The sequence below is a fragment of the Cetorhinus maximus genome, chromosome 29, assembly GCF_964194155.1.
Source record: "Cetorhinus maximus chromosome 29, sCetMax3.hap1.1, whole genome shotgun sequence".
In the NCBI taxonomy this organism is placed as follows: domain Eukaryota; kingdom Metazoa; phylum Chordata; class Chondrichthyes; order Lamniformes; family Cetorhinidae; genus Cetorhinus; species Cetorhinus maximus.
The window spans coordinates 5,469,277-5,484,335 of record NC_135907.1 but is presented as its reverse complement, the minus strand read 5'-3'; the positions used below and the strand labels follow the sequence as shown (position 1 = coordinate 5,484,335).

Genomic DNA, 15,059 nt, shown 5'->3' with positions numbered 1-15,059 from the left:
ATGGGAGACGCCTCTTGCCGCTTCTCTGGGAAACGCCTTTGCTTCTTCTTCGCTCCCTCTTACTTTTCTTGTTCTTCACCGTCCGCCACTCCCCCTGCTGCTTTTCCACTGCTGCCTCCTCCTCCATTGATTCGCTGTCCTGAGGACTGGAAGGTTCAGGGGGTAGTGCTGTTGATTGGCTCTCTGTTGCCTCAATCTCTTTCTCCACCTTGTCTCTCTCTGTGTCCTCCTTTGTCCCGTTGAGCTCCCTGGGGGCCTTGGTGGTTGGAGTGACACGGAACATTTCTTCTGCTTCCCCGTGGTCGGCTTTGGCTGCCTGTGCGTAAGTACGGCAGCGTTTGGGGCAGGTCCTGTAGAGGTGACTTGCCTCGCCACACAGGTTGCAGCACTTGGCCTGTTTGCAGTCTTTTGTCTGGTGCCCTTCCTGTTTGCAGATCTTGCAGAGGGAGGCGCTGCAGTTGGCCGCCACATGACCAGCCTTGCCGCATGAGCGACAATGCTTGGGTTGCCCAGCGTAGACCAGGTAGCCACGGTTTCCCCCCATAGCGAAACTGGAAGGAGGGTGGAAAATGGCTCCCTTACCATCGGTCTTTAGCGTGACCTTAAACAGGCGTTTGCCTGTCCAGATCCCCAAGTCGTCTCGAATCTCAGTGCCGCTCCCCACCTTATCGAAGTACCTGGTGAGGAAGGTGACCACGTCGGCGACAGGGACGAAGGGGTTGTACACATGCACCATCACCTCACGTTCCCGTTGCAACGGCAGAGAAAAGTGCGGCTCCGCCGTCAGGATCTTCATCTCCGGCAGGTCTCTCTTCTCCTCGAACACCCTCAGGAGCCGGACGCAGTCTGCCACCCGCTTGAACGTCACGTCAAAATAACCGCCTTTGCGGGAGTCGTGCAGGGTGAAGATCTCCGTAGCTTGGAAGCCGCACGCCTTCAACAGGATCCTCCTGGTGAAGAAGCCCCGATCCATAGGTGATCCTCCTTCATCGCTGTGGTTCACCGTGACTCGGACGGTGATAGGTAACCCACGGTATGAATTCGGATTGCGATTGGTTATCGCCCTTCCATCCCGACCTTGCCATGGCAGGACCATGGTGTCGCTCCTGCAACACTACATTTGATCTTAGCCAAAAGGCCGAGAAGCGATGAGAAAGAAAGAAAGTTGTGTTTTGAAAGATGTGCATGTTGAAAAGTAAAGAAAGCAGATGTTTGTAAGAAATCTATTTTTAGCATTGAAAATCCCCTGGAAAGGGGTGGTGCACCATTCCCAGAGATACTGCAATACCGGGTCGATGCATGGAGTGGGCGGAGCAAGCCCCTATTCCATCTCCCTGCTCCAAAAATCAATTTAATATATGGTCCCCCGATAAGGGACGTATCAGATATTAAACTGATAAGAACAGATTTTTTTTTTTTTTTTTATTGTAAAAATATACTTTATTCATAAAAAATCTTCAATCACATTCAAAACCATTTCAAAAACAACATTACAAGGGTACAATCCAGGTTAAACTTTTACAAAATGTATCACCAGGTGCATCAGTACAAACAATATTACAATCATTTACAGCCTTTCATTTTGATCTGTACAGCCCGAGGGGCTCTAAACAGTTCCCAGTCTCTCGGTGCGCTGTGGTAGAAAGGTCTTAGACAGCGACCCTTCCCCATTGCGCCTTTGCGGCAGCTGCCCCAAGCTTTAGTGCGTCCCTCAGCACGTAGTCCTGGACTTTGGATTGTGCCAGTCCGCAACAATCGGTCGGGGACAACTCTTTGTGCTGGAAGACCAACAAGTTTCGGGCAGACCAAAGCGCGTCTTTCACCGAGTTGATGATCCTCCAGCTGCAGTCGATGTTTGTCTCGGTGTGTGTCCCTGGGAACAGCCCGTAGAGCACAGAGTCCTGTGTCACAGAACTGCTCGGGATGAACCTCGACAGCAACCACTGCATCTCTCTCCAGACTTTCTTTGCAAAGGCACAATCCACAAGGAGGTGAACAACGGTCTCTTCCCCACCACAGCCACCTCGAGGGCATCGTGCAGAGGGGGTGAGACTCCTGGCGTGTAGGAAGGATCTGACGGGGAGGGCCTTTCTCACCACCAGCCAAGCTACGTCTTGGTGCTTGTTGGAAAGTTCTGGCGATGAGGCATTCTGCCAAATGACTTTGACAGTCTGCTCGGGGAACCATCCCACAGGGTCCACCCTCTCCTTATCCCTCAGGGCCTCTAGGACGTTACGTGCTGACCACTGCCTGATGGACTTGTGGTCAAAGGTGTTTTTCTGCATAAATTTTTCCACCAGGGACAGGTGGTACGGCACGGTCCAACTACTTGGAGCGTTCCGCGGCAGCGTGGCCAGACCCATCCTTCGCAACACCGGGGACAGGTAGAACCTCAGCACGTAGTGACACTTGGTGTTTGCGTACTGAGGGTCTACGCACCGCTTGATGCAGCCACACACAAAGGTGGCCATCAGTATGAGGGCGATGTTGGGCACGTTTTTTCCCCCTTTATCTAGAGGCTTGTACATCGCGTCCCTGCAGACACGATCCATTTTCGACCTCCAGATAAAGCGGAAGATGGCTCGAGTGATCGCCATCGCGCAGGAGTGTGGAATGGGCCAGACCTGCGCCACGTACAGCAACAGCGAGAGTACCTCACACCTGATGACCAGGTTCTTACCCGCAATGGAGAGGGAGCGTCGCTCCCACATGCCCAGTTTCCTTTTCACCATAGCCACTCGCTCCTTCCAGTTTCTAACGCATGCCCCGGTCCCTCCGAACCATATCCCCAGCACCTTCAGGCCGTCAGCCCTGACAGTGAAGGGGACGAAGGATCGGTCAGCCCAGTTCCCAAAGAACATGGCCTCGCTCTTCCCACGATTTACCTTGGCTCCCGAGGCCAGTTCGAACTGGTCGCAGACGTGCATCAGTCTGCGCACCGACAGCGGATCCGAGCAGAAGACGGCGACGTCGTCCATGTACAGGGAGGCTTTTACCTGAGTGCCTCCACTGCCTGGGATCGTCACTCCTCTTATGCCCGGATCCTTCCTGATGGACTCGGCAAAGGGTTCTATGCAGCACACGAAAAGGACAGGCGAGAGAGGACAGCCCTGCCTGACTCCAGATTTAATCGGAAAGCTATCTGTTTCCCACCCATTGATTGAGACTGCGCTACTGATGTTAGTGTAGAGCAGTTGGATCCAATTTCGAATTCCCTCCCCAAAGCCCATTTTGGAGAGCACATCCCCCATGTAGGTGTGCGATATTCTGTCAAAGGCCTTCTCCTGATCCAAGCTGATGAGGCAGGTATCCACACCCCTGTCCTGTACATAGGCAATCGTATCCCTGAGCAGCGCCAGGCTGTCAGAGATCTTCCTGCCTGGCACAGAGCAGGTCTGGTCAGGGTGAATCACCAATTCCAGAGCGGATTTGACCCGGTTGGCGATGACCTTGGACAGAATCTTATAGTCCACATTCAACAGTGAAATGGGTCGCCAATTTCTAATTTCCTCCCTTTCCCCCTTGTGCTTGTAGATGAGGGTGATGATGCCTTTCCTCATGGATTCTGACATGCTGCCGGCCAGGGGCATACTCTCGTACACTTCTAGCAGGTCTGGGCCGATCAAGTCCCACAGAGCCGAATACAACTCCGCCGGCAGGCCGTCGCTTCCGGGGGTTTTACTCTTTTCGAAGGACTCGAGGGCCTTAGTCAGTTCGTCAGGAGTTAGCGGTTTGTCTAGGCTCTCCCGCGTACTGTGGTCTAAGACCTCCGTGATAGAGGACAGGAAGGACTGGGAGGCCGTGCTGTCCGTGGGCTTCACGTCATACAGACCGGCATAAAAGGATTTGCTGATCCTCAGAATGTCGGACCGTGATGACTTTACTGAGCCGTCTTCTTCCTTCAGGCTGCTGATCACAGAGCGCTCTCTGTGTACCTTTTGGAAGAAGAAACGTGAGCACGTCTCATCCTGCTCCACGGAGCGGACTCTGGAACGGAAGATGATCTTGGAGGCCTCCGAGGCAAAGTGCGAGGCTTGCTGGCCCTTCACCTCTTGGAGCTCCTCCTTGACATCCACCCCCATCGACTGCAGCCGGAGCAGATTCTGCATCTTTTCCTGGAGTCGGGACATTTCCCTCTGTTCCTTTCTAGCTTTCTGGGTGCCTTTGCGGATGAAAAACCTCTTGATGCTTCCCTTGATCACTTCCCACCAGTGTGTCAGGGACTCAAAGAGGGGTTTCACGGTTCTCCAACCTTTGTAATCCCTCTTGAGCTCCTCAATGTTCTCTGGGGTCAGCAGTTGCACATTTAGCTTCCATGCCCCCCTGCCCACCCTCAGGTCTTCCTCCAAGTGGCAGTCCGCCAGTAGGAGGCAGTGGTCAGAGAAGAACACCGGCTTGACGTCGGTGGATCTGACTGTGAATGCACGGGACACAAACAGGAAGTCTATCCTGGAACGAATGGACCCGTCTGGCCGCGACCAGGTGTATCTACGCTGCGCTCCGTCTGCAGGGTTGCTGAAGACGTCGTGCAGCTTGGCATCCTTAACTGTTTCCATCAGGGATCTGGACGTAGCGTCCAATCTGCTTCCGGCCCTGCCGGATCGTCCAGCCGCATCGATGATGCAGTTGAAGTCCCCGCCCAGAATGACCGGCCTGGAGGTCGCCAGCAGCAGTGGGAGCTGCTGAAAAACCTCCAGCCGCTCAGCCCCTTGTGCCGGGCCGTACACGTTAATTAACCGGAGTGGAGCGTTCTTGTACATTACGTCTGCTACCAGGAGTCGCCCGCCCACCACCTCCTTGACCTCGGAGACGGTGAAGTTGCCTCCCCGCAGCAGAATACCCAGGCCGGAGGAACGAGAGTCGTTTCCGCCCGACCAGATCGATGGCCCGTGGGACCACCATCGTGACCATTGCCTGTAGGAGCTGAGGTGCGGTATCGCACACTCCTGCAGAAACAACAGGTCAGCTTTGACCTTGGCTAGGTAGTCCAAGGTCGCAACACATCGCGTAGTAGATTTAATGCTACGCACATTTATGGATACAATCTTTAAACCCATATTAAAGCATTTATTCTCCTACCAAACCCACTGTCTCTGAGAGTCCCAGACCTTTAGTCTGCTCCTTCATACCCGTAGTGAGCTCAAATTCCTTCACTTTGGATGGGCTGAGGTAGATCTCCTTGGCCGTGTTCTGCTCCAGTGGCATCTGGAGGTTCACGTAGTGAGCGGATTTTGAGATGACCTTTGCTGGAGAAGCTTCTCCAAAACTCACCCCCTCTGGGGGGTTGCTGTTCCCGGCTTCCTGGAGCTGGGGTGCGATGATTGCCTCACCGCTCCCAGATTCCAGGGGCTGTGGTGCACTGGCCTCCTCAGGTTGCAGGCCAAGTTGGGGTGCGCTGGTCTCCTTGTTGTCTCCAATTTTCTGGAGCTCGGGTGTCTCGTCCTCCAACGCCCTGGAGCTTTGCCGCCTCTTCTGTCGGTGCCGCTCTGGCACTTCCTCATCCGAAGAGCTGCTGCCCTTGTCATCCGTGTCGGATGGGAGACGCCTCTTGCCGCTTCTCTGGGAAACGCCTTTGCTTCTTCTTCGCTCCCTCTTACTTTTCTTGTTCTTCACCGTCCGCCACTCCCCCTGCTGCTTTTCCACTGCTGCCTCCTCCTCCATTGATTCGCTGTCCTGAGGACTGGAAGGTTCAGGGGGTAGTGCTGTTGATTGGCTCTCTGTTGCCTCAATCTCTTTCTCCACCTTGTCTCTCTCTGTGTCCTCCTTTGTCCCGTTGAGCTCCCTGGGGGCCTTGGTGGTTGGAGTGACACGGAACATTTCTTCTGCTTCCCCGTGGTCGGCTTTGGCTGCCTGTGCGAAAGTACGGCAGCGTTTGGGGCAGGTCCTGTAGAGGTGACTTGCCTCGCCACACAGGTTGCAGCACTTGGCCTGTTTGCAGTCTTTTGTCTGGTGCCCTTCCTGTTTGCAGATCTTGCAGAGGGAGGCGCTGCAGTTGGCCGCCACATGGCCAGCCTTGCCGCATGAGCGACAATGCTTGGGTTGCCCAGCGTAGACCAGGTAGCCACGGTTTCCCCCGATTGCGAAACTGGAAGGAGGGTGGAAAATGGCTCCCTTACCATCGGTCTTTAGCGTGACCTTAAACAGGCGTTTGCCTGTCCAGATCCCCAAGTCGTCTCGAATCTCGGTGCCGCTCCCCACCTTATCGAAGTACCTGGTGAGGAAGGTGACCACGTCGGCGACAGGGACGAAGGGGTTGTACACATGCACCATCACCTCACGTTCCCGTTGCAACGGCAGAGAAAAGTGCGGCTCCGCCGTCAGGATCTTCATCTCCGGCAGGTCTCTCTTCTCCTCGAACACCCTCAGGAGCCGGACGCAGTCTGCCACTTGCTTGAACGTCACGTCGAAATAACCACCTTTGCGGGAGTCGTGCAGGGTGAAGATCTCTGTAGCTTGGAAGCCGCACGCCTTCAACAGGATCCTCCTGGTGAAGAAGCCCCGATCCATAGGTGATCCTCCTTCGTCGCTGTGGTTCACCGTGACTCGGACGGTGATAGGTAACCCACGGTATGGATTCGGATTGCGATTGGTTATCGCCCTTCCATCCCGACCTTGCCTTGGCAGGACCATGGTGTCGCCCCTGCAACACTACACTTGATCTTAGCCAAAAGGCCGAGAAGCGATGAGAAAGAAAGAAAGTTGTGTTTTGAAAGATGTGCATGTTGAAAAGTAAAGAAAGCAGATGTTTGTAAGAAATCTATTTTTAGCATTGAAAATCCCCTGGAAAGGGGTGGTGCACCATTCCCAGAGATACTGCAATACCGGGTCGATGCGTGGAGTGGGCGGAGCAAGCCCCTATTCCATCTCCCTGCTCCAAAAATCAATTTAATATATGGTCCCCAGATAAGGGACGTATCAGATATTAAACTGATAAGAACAGATTTTTTTTTTGTAAAAATATACTTTATTCATAAAAAATCTTCAATCACATTCAAAACCATTTCAAAAACAACATTACAAGGGTACAATCCAGGTTAAACTTTTACAAAATGTATCACCAGGTGCATCAGTACAAACAATATTACAATCATTTCCAGCCTTTCATTTTGATCTGTACAGCCCGAGGGGCTCTAAACAGTTCCCAGTCTCTCGGTGCGCTGTGGTAGAAAGGTCTTAGACAGCGACCCTTCCCCATTGCGCCTTTGCGGCAGCTGCCCCAAGCTTTAGTGCGTCCCTCAGCACGTAGTCCTGGACTTTGGATTGTGCCAGTCCGCAACAATCGGTCGGGGACAACTCTTTGTGCTGGAAGACCAACAAGTTTCGGGCAGACCAAAGCGCCTCTTTCACCGAGTTGATGATCCTCCAGCTGCAGTCGATGTTTGTCTCGGTGTGTGTCCCTGGGAACAGCCCGTAGAGCACAGAGTCCTGTGTCACAGAACTGCTCGGGATGAACCTCGACAGCAACCACTGCATCTCTCTCCAGACTTTCTTTGCAAAGGCACAATCCACAAGGAGGTGAACAACGGTCTCTTCCCCACCACAGCCACCTCGAGGGCAACGTGCAGAGGGGGTGAGACTCCTGGCGTGTAGGAAGGATCTGACGGGGAGGGCCTTTCTCACCACCAGCCAAGCTACGTCTTGGTGCTTGTTGGAAAGTTCTGGCGATGAGGCATTCTGCCAAATGACTTTGACAGTCTGCTCGGGGAACCATCCCACAGGGTCCACCCTCTCCTTTTCCCTCAGGGCCTCTAGGACGTTACGTGCTGACCACTGCCTGATGGACTTGTGGTCAAAGGTGTTTTTCTGCATAAATTTTTCCACCAGGGACAGGTGGTACGGCACGGTCCAACTACTTGGAGCGTTCCGCGGCAGCGTGGCCAGACCCATCCTTCGCAACACCGGGGACAGGTAGAACCTCAGCACGTAGTGACACTTGGTGTTTGCGTACTGAGGGTCTACGCACCGCTTGATGCAGCCGCACACAAAGGTGGCCATCAGTATGAGGGCGATGTTGGGCACGTTTTTTCCCCCTTTATCTAGAGGCTTGTACATCGCGTCCCTGCAGACACGATCCATTTTCGACCTCCAGATAAAGCGGAAGATGGCTCGAGTGATCGCCATCGCGCAGGAGTGTGGAATGGGCCAGACCTGCGCCACGTACAGCAACAGCGAGAGTACCTCACACCTGATGACCAGGTTCTTACCCGCAATGGAGAGGGAGCGTCGCTCCCACATGCCCAGTTTCCTTTTCACCATAGCCACTCGCTCCTTCCAGTTTCTAACGCATGCCCCGGTCCCTCCGAACCATATCCCCAGCACCTTCAGGCCGTCAGCCCTGACAGTGAAGGGGACAAAGGATCGGTCAGCCCAGTTCCCAAAGAACATGGCCTCGCTCTTCCCACGATTTACCTTGGCTCCCGAGGCCAGTTCGAACTGGTCGCAGACGTGCATCAGTCTGCGCACCGACAGCGGATCCGAGCAGAAGACGGCGACGTCGTCCATGTACAGGGAGGCTTTTACCTGAGTGCCTCCACTGCCTGGGATCGTCACTCCTCTTATGCCCGGATCCTTCCTGATGGACTCGGCAAAGGGTTCTATGCAGCACACGAAAAGGACAGGCGAGAGAGGACAGCCCTGCCTGACTCCAGATTTAATCGGAAAGCTATCTGTTTCCCACCCATTGATTGAGACTGCGCTACTGATGTTAGTGTAGAGCAGTTGGATCCAATTTCGAATTCCCTCCCCAAAGCCCATTTTGGAGAGCACATCCCCCATGTAGGTGTGCGATATTCTGTCAAAGGCCTTCTCCTGATCCAAGCTGATGAGGCAGGTATCCACACCCCTGTCCTGTACATAGGCAATCGTATCCCTGAGCAGCGCCAGGCTGTCAGAGATCTTCCTGCCTGGCACAGAGCAGGTCTGGTCAGGGTGAATCACCAATTCCAGAGCGGATTTGACCCGGTTGGCGATGACCTTGGACAGAATCTTATAGTCCACATTCAACAGTGAAATGGGTCGCCAATTTCTAATTTCCTCCCTTTCCCCCTTGTGCTTGTAGATGAGGGTGATGATGCCTTTCCTCATGGATTCTGACATGCTGCCGGCCAGGAGCATACTCTCGTACACTTCTAGCAGGTCTGGGCCGATCAAGTCCCACAGAGCCGAATACAACTCCGCCGGCAGGCCGTCGCTTCCGGGGGTTTTACTCTTCTCGAAGGACTCGAGGGCCTTAGTCAGTTCGTCAGGAGTTAGCGGTTTGTCTAGGCTCTCCCGCGTACTGTGGTCTAAGACCTCCGTGATAGAGGACAGGAAGGACTGGGAGGCCGTGCTGTCCGTGGGCTTCACGTCATACAGACCGGCATAAAAGGATTTGCTGATCCTCAGAATGTCGGACCGTGATGACTTTACTGAGCCGTCTTCTTCCTTCAGGCTGCTGATCACAGAGCGCTCTCTGTGTACCTTTTGGAAGAAGAAACGTGAGCACGTCTCATCCTGCTCCACGGAGCGGACTCTGGAACGGAAGATGATCTTGGAGGCCTCCGAGGCAAAGTGCGAGGCTTGCTGGCCCTTCACCTCTTGGAGCTCCTCCTTGACATCGACCCCCATCGACTGCAGCCGCAGCAGATTCTGCATCTTTTCCTGGAGTCGGGACATTTCCCTCTGTTCCTTTCTAGCTTTCTGGGTGCCTTTGCGGATGAAAAACCTCTTGATGCTTCCCTTGATCACTTCCCACCAGTGTGTCAGGGACTCAAAGAGGGGTTTCACGGTTCTCCAACCTTTGTAATCCCTCTTGAGCTCCTCAATGTTCTCTGGGGTCAGCAGTTGCACATTTAGCTTCCATGCCCCCCTGCCCACCCTCAGGTCTTCCTCCAAGTGGCAGTCCGCCAGTAGGAGGCAGTGGTCAGAGAAGAACACCGGCTTGACGTCGGTGGATCTGACTGTGAATGCACGGGACACAAACAGGAAGTCTATCCTGGAACGAATGGACCCGTCTGGCCGCGACCAGGTGTATCTACGCTGCGCTCCGTCTGCAGGGTTGCTGAAGACGTCGTGCAGCTTGGCATCCTTAACTGTTTCCATCAGGGATCTGGACGTAGCGTCCAATCTGCTTCCGGCCCTGCCGGATCGTCCAGCCGCATCGATGATGCAGTTGAAGTCCCCGCCCAGAATGACCGGCCTGGAGGTCGCCAGCAGCAGTGGGAGCTGCTGAAAAACCTCCAGCCGCTCAGCCCCTTGTGCCGGGCCGTACACGTTAATTAACCGGAGTGGAGCGTTCTTGTACATTACGTCTGCTACCAGGAGTCGCCCGCCCACCACCTCCTTGACCTCGGAGACGGTGAAGTTGCCTCCCCGCAGCAGAATACCCAGGCCGGAGGAACGAGAGTCGTTTCCGCCCGACCAGATCGATGGCCCGTGGGACCACCATCGTGACCATTGCCTGTAGGAGCTGAGGTGCGGTATCGCACACTCCTGCAGAAACAACAGGTCAGCTTTGACCTTGGCTAGGTAGTCCAAGGTCGCAACACATCGCGTAGTAGATTTAATGCTACGCACATTTATGGATACAATCTTTAAACCCATATTAAAGCATTTATTCTCCTACCAAACCCACTGTCTCTGAGAGTCCCAGACCTTTAGTCTGCTCCTTCATACCCGTAGTGAGCTCAAATTCCTTCACTTTGGATGGGCTGAGGTAGATCTCCTTGGCCGTGTTCTGCTCCAGTGGCATCTGGAGGTTCACGTAGTGAGCGGATTTTGAGATGACCTTTGCTGGAGAAGCTTCTCCAAAACTCACCCCCTCTGGGGGGTTGCTGTTCCCGGCTTCCTGGAGCTGGGGTGCGATGATTGCCTCACCGCTCCCAGATTCCAGGGGCTGTGGTGCACTGGCCTCCTCAGGTTGCAGGCCAAGTTGGGGTGCGCTGGTCTCCTTGTTGTCTCCAATTTTCTGGAGCTCGGGTGTCTCGTCCTCCAACGCCCTGGAGCTTTGCCGCCTCTTCTGTCGGTGCCGCTCTGGCACTTCCTCATCCGAAGAGCTGCTGCCCTTGTCATCCGTGTCGGATGGGAGACGCCTCTTGCCGCTTCTCTGGGAAACGCCTTTGCTTCTTCTTCGCTCCCTCTTACTTTTCTTGTTCTTCACCGTCCGCCACTCCCCCTGCTGCTTTTCCACTGCTGCCTCCTCCTCCATTGATTCGCTGTCCTGAGGACTGGAAGGTTCAGGGGGTAGTGCTGTTGATTGGCTCTCTGTTGCCTCAATCTCTTTCTCCACCTTGTCTCTCTCTGTGTCCTCCTTTGTCCCGTTGAGCTCCCTGGGGGCCTTGGTGGTTGGAGTGACACGGAACATTTCTTCTGCTTCCCCGTGGTCGGCTTTGGCTGCCTGTGCGAAAGTACGGCAGCGTTTGGGGCAGGTCCTGTAGAGGTGACTTGCCTCGCCACACAGGTTGCAGCACTTGGCCTGTTTGCAGTCTTTTGTCTGGTGCCCTTCCTGTTTGCAGATCTTGCAGAGGGAGGCGCTGCAGTTGGCCGCCACATGACCAGCCTTGCCGCATGAGCGACAATGCTTGGGTTGCCCAGCGTAGACCAGGTAGCCACGGTTTCCCCCGATAGCGAAACTGGAAGGAGGGTGGAAAATGGCTCCCTTACCATCGGTCTTTAGCGTGACCTTAAACAGGCGTTTGCCTGTCCAGATCCCCAAGTCGTCTCGAATCTCAGTGCCGCTCCCCACCTTATCGAAGTACCTGGTGAGGAAGGTGACCACGTCGGCGACAGGGACGAAGGGGTTGTACACATGCACCATCACCTCACGTTCCCGTTGCAACGGCAGAGAAAAGTGCGGCTCCGCCGTCAGGATCTTCATCTCCGGCAGGTCTCTCTTCTCCTCGAACACCCTCAGGAGCCGGACGCAGTCTGCCACTCGCTTGAACGTCACGTCAAAATAACCACCTTTGCGGGAGTCGTGCAGGGTGAAGATCTCCGTAGCTTGGAAGCCGCACGCCTTCAACAGGATCCTCCTGGTGAAGAAGCCCCGATCCATAGGTGATCCTCCTTCGCTGTGGTTCACCGTGACTCGGACAGTGATAGGTAACCCACGGTATAGATTTGGATTGCGATTGGTTATCGCCCTTCCATCCCGACCTTGCCATGGCAGGACCATGGTGTCGCCCCTGCAACACTACATTTGATCTTAGCCAAAAGGCCGAGAAGCGATGAGAAAGAAAGAAAGTTGTGTTTTGAAAGATGTGCATGTTGAAAAGTAAAGAAAGCAGATGTTTGTAAGAAATCTATTTTTAGCATTGAAAATCCCCTGGAAAGGGGTGGTGCACCATTCCCAGAGATACTGCAATACCGGGTCGATGCATGGAGTGGGCGGAGCAAGCCCCTATTCCATCTCCCTGCTCCAAAAATCAATTAAATATATGGTCCCCCGATAAGGGACGTATCAGATATTAAACTGATAAGAACAGATTTTTTTTTTTTTTGTAAAAATATACTTTATTCATAAAAATCTTCAATCACATTCAAAACCATTTCAAAAACAACATTACAAGGGTACAATCCAGGTTAAACTTTTACAAAATGTATCACCAGGTGCATCAGTACAAACAATATTACAGTCATTTACAGCCTTTCATTTTGATCTGTACAGCCCGAGGGGCTCTAAACAGTTCCCAGTCTCTCGGTGCGCTGTGGTAGAAAGGTCTTAGACAGCGACCCTTCCCCATTGCGCCTTTGCGGCAGCTGCCCCAAGCTTTAGTGCGTCCCTCAGCACGTAGTCCTGGACTTTGGATTGTGCCAGTCCGCAACAATCGGTCGGGGACAAATCTTTGTGCTGGAAGACCAACAAGTTTCGGGCAGACCAAAGCGCGTCTTTCACCGAGTTGATGATCCTCCAGCTGCAGTTGATGTTTGTCTCGGTGTGTGTCCCTGGGAACAGCCCGTAGAGCACAGAGTCCTGTGTCACAGAACTGCTCGGGATGAACCTCGACAGCAACCACTGCATCTCTCTCCAGACTTTCTTTGCAAAGGCACAATCCACAAGGAGGTGAACAACGGTCTCTTCCCCACCACAGCCAACTCGAGGGCATCGTGCAGAGGGGGTGAGACTCCTGGCGTGTAGGAAGGATCTGACGGGGAGGGCCTTTCTCACCACCAGCCAAGCTACGTCTTGGTGCTTGTTGGAAAGTTCTGGCGATGAGGCATTCTGCCAAATGACTTTGACAGTCTGCTCGGGGAACCATCCCACAGGGTCCACCCTCTCCTTATCCCTCAGGGCCTCTAGGACGTTACGTGCTGACCACTGCCTGATGGACTTGTGGTCAAAGGTGTTTTTCTGCATAAATTTTTCCACCAGGGACAGGTGGTACGGCACGGTCCAACTACTTGGAGCGTTCCGCGGCAGCGTGGCCAGACCCATCCTTCGCAACACCGGGGACAGGTAGAACCTCAGCACGTAGTGACACTTGGTGTTTGCGTACTGAGGGTCTACGCACCGCTTGATGCAGCCACACACAAAGGTGGCCATCAGTATGAGGGCGATGTTGGGCACGTTTTTTCCCCCTTTATCTAGAGGCTTGTACATCGCGTCCCTGCAGACACGATCCATTTTCGACCTCCAGATAAAGCGGAAGATGGCTCGAGTGATCGCCATCGCGCAGGAGTGTGGAATGGGCCAGACCTGCGCCACGTACAGCAACAGCGAGAGTACCTCACACCTGATGACCAGGTTCTTACCCGCAATGGAGAGGGAGCGTCGCTCCCACATGCCCAGTTTCCTTTTCACCATAGCCACTCGCTCCTTCCAGTTTCTAACGCATGCCCCGGTCCCTCCGAACCATATCCCCAGCACCTTCAGGCCGTCAGCCCTGACAGTGAAGGGGACAAAGGATCGGTCAGCCCAGTTCCCAAAGAACATGGCCTCGCTCTTCCCACGATTTACCTTGGCTCCCGAGGCCAGTTCGAACTGGTCGCAGACGTGCATCAGTCTGCGCACCGACAGCGGATCCGAGCAGAAGACGGCGACGTCGTCCATGTACAGGGAGGCTTTTACCTGAGTGCCTCCACTGCCTGGGATCGTCACTCCTCTTATGCCCGGATCCTTCCTGATGGACTCGGCAAAGGGTTCTATGCAGCACACGAAAAGGACAGGCGAGAGAGGACAGCCCTGCCTGACTCCAGATTTAATCGGAAAGCTATCTGTTTCCCACCCATTGATTGAGACTGCGCTACTGATGTTAGTGTAGAGCAGTTGGATCCAATTTCGAATTCCCTCCCCAAAGCCCATTTTGGAGAGCACATCCCCCATGTAGGTGTGCGATATTCTGTCAAAGGCCTTCTCCTGATCCAAGCTGATGAGGCAGGTATCCACACCCCTGTCCTGTACATAGGCAATCGTATCCCTGAGCAGCGCCAGGCTGTCAGAGATCTTCCTGCCTGGCACAGAGCAGGTCTGGTCAGGGTGAATCACCAATTCCAGGGCGGATTTGACCCGGTTGGCGATGACCTTGGACAGAATCTTATAGTCCACATTCAACAGTGAAATGGGTCGCCAATTTCTAATTTCCTCCCTTTCCCCCTTGTGCTTGTAGATGAGGGTGATGATGCCTTTCCTCATGGATTCTGACATGCTGCCGGCCAGGAGCATACTCTCGTACACTTCTAGCAGGTCTGGGCCGATCAAGTCCCACAGAGCCGAATACAACTCCGCCGGCAGGCCGTCGCTTCCGGGGGTTTTACTCTTCTCGAAGGACTCGAGGGCCTTAGTCAGTTCGTCAGGATTTAGCGGTTTGTCTAGGCTCTCCCGCGTACTGTGGTCTAGGACCTCCGTGATAGAGGACAGGAAGGACTGGGAGGCCGTGCTGTCCGTGGGCTTCACGTCATACAGTCCGGCATAAAAGGATTTGCTGATCCTCAGAATGTCGGACCGTGATGACTTTACTGAGCCGTCTTCTTCCTTCAGGCTGCTGATCACAGAGCGCTCTCTGTGTACCTTTTGGAAGAAGAAACGTGAGCACGTCTCATCCTGCTCCACGGAGCGGACTCTGGAACGGAAGATGATCTTGGAG

General features: G+C 54.0%; 1 non-coding gene and 2 pseudogenes across 1 annotated transcript; all 3 read right to left on the bottom strand.

Moving 5' to 3' along the window:
- Window positions 1-1,254: 1,254 nt before the first annotated feature.
- On the bottom strand, window positions 1,255-1,437 carry LOC144669645 (U2 spliceosomal RNA). The gene has a single exon (XR_013573706.1). It is a non-coding gene; the product is annotated as a U2 spliceosomal RNA (small nuclear RNA).
- A 5,351-nt stretch (window positions 1,438-6,788) lies between these two features.
- On the bottom strand, window positions 6,789-6,961 carry LOC144669652 (U2 spliceosomal RNA; annotated as a pseudogene).
- Window positions 6,962-12,309: 5,348 nt separating this feature from the next.
- LOC144669789 (U2 spliceosomal RNA) lies at window positions 12,310-12,486 on the bottom strand (annotated as a pseudogene).
- Window positions 12,487-15,059: the final 2,573 nt, after the last annotated feature.